This window comes from Limulus polyphemus, unplaced genomic scaffold, assembly GCF_000517525.1.
Source record: "Limulus polyphemus unplaced genomic scaffold, Limulus_polyphemus-2.1.2 Scaffold4642, whole genome shotgun sequence".
Taxonomy (NCBI): Eukaryota; Metazoa; Arthropoda; class Merostomata; order Xiphosura; family Limulidae; genus Limulus; species Limulus polyphemus.
Window position 1 is genome coordinate 72,824 of NW_013670252.1, and position 1,345 is coordinate 74,168.

At 32.9% G+C, this 1,345-nt stretch overlaps 1 protein-coding gene and 1 pseudogene across 2 annotated transcripts in view; both read left to right on the top strand.

Annotated features, from left to right (window-relative positions):
* The window catches only part of LOC106471472 (alpha-ketoglutarate-dependent dioxygenase alkB homolog 7, mitochondrial-like), a 75,043-nt gene that overhangs the window by 71,818 nt on the left and 1,880 nt on the right, over window positions 1-1,345 (top strand). The window lies entirely within an intron of this gene.
* The window catches only part of LOC111088881, a 2,832-nt pseudogene continuing 2,237 nt past the window's right edge, over window positions 751-1,345 (top strand).

Sequence of the window (1,345 nt, forward strand, 5' to 3'; positions counted from 1 at the left end):
ACACTGTTTCACCATATCATACACTGTTTCATAGATTATGCCCTTCGTGGATAAACCTTTAACCATTCATCTTTTTCAAGCAATTAGAAGGGATCTGGTTTGAATATCCACATCATACAAAAACCTAGTAAAAAACTGGAAGATATACTTACTTGTTCAGCCTTGAATAACGATAAGAACAATCAGAGAGATTGCATACCTTCACTTTTCTGCTCCTTTTCAAGATTGCATGAGTTTATATTGAATAACATAACCTTCGAAAACTCAGAAAATTCTTCTTAGAATGATCTAACATCTGGGTAAATTTTTGTAATGTGATGAAGGGTCTCAACCTTAATGTGCCAATGAAATTTGGTACAAATTCAATCACACTTTGCAGACTTATTAACCAAAATCTGCAAAAGTGCCGTATCTCCCCCATTATAAAAAAATAATTCAAAGTGAACAAGGATTCAGATTTGGGTCCTATAATGACTTCTTATCATGTGTAAAATGTTTGCGTACATTGACCTATTAATTTTCGAGATACACGCAAGGAAACACAGGCACACACACACAAACCTGATTATTTTTTGGACAATTACAGATGTAATTTTTTAGTATTTCTAAAGATTGTTGATACAAAATTACCATATCTAACGTTAACTTCAGCGATAGATTTGCCTACTGAATATCTTAAGAGAATTATAAACATAAAGAATACATAGGCTGTCAACCACATAACAGGTGAAAAGTGAAACATATTTGAGGATGGGGTTTGTAATTAATTTTAAATAAAGGTATTTTCAATTGTACTTGAATTTTTATTACAGAAAACATAGTTAAAATGTTAATTTGTTGTACATTTAAAATATCTAGTACGTACAAAGGTATGTACAAAGACTTTGATATCAAGGATTTTCGTGTAAAATTATGTTTTCTATTCAGGTGATTGACAAAATATTTGTGAATATTTAGATAAGAGAAATTTGTCTAATATTACTTCAATTGAAGTGTCTAAATACCTATTGTTATTTGTTTACATTTTATGGGTGAATATTATTGAGTTATTAAGGATAAACCCATAAGTACAATTAAAGTGTTTTCAAGCCTAATTGTTGCCTACAATTCTTTTTCAAATTTTAGGACCATATTCCTATGTTACAGTCAACCTTTTTTTTATTTTTCTATATTCCTGTAAACTCCTCGCCAACAGAAGTTGTTGTTGCAGTTACTTGTAGCAGGTTGGTTTTACGGGGTGGAGTTGCTAGCCCCGCGCCCAACCCTCCTTTCTCATCCTGGACTTGGGACCAGGCAAAGGTGGAGGTTGGAATGTTTGGTGCGACGGGGATTCGAACCCGCGACC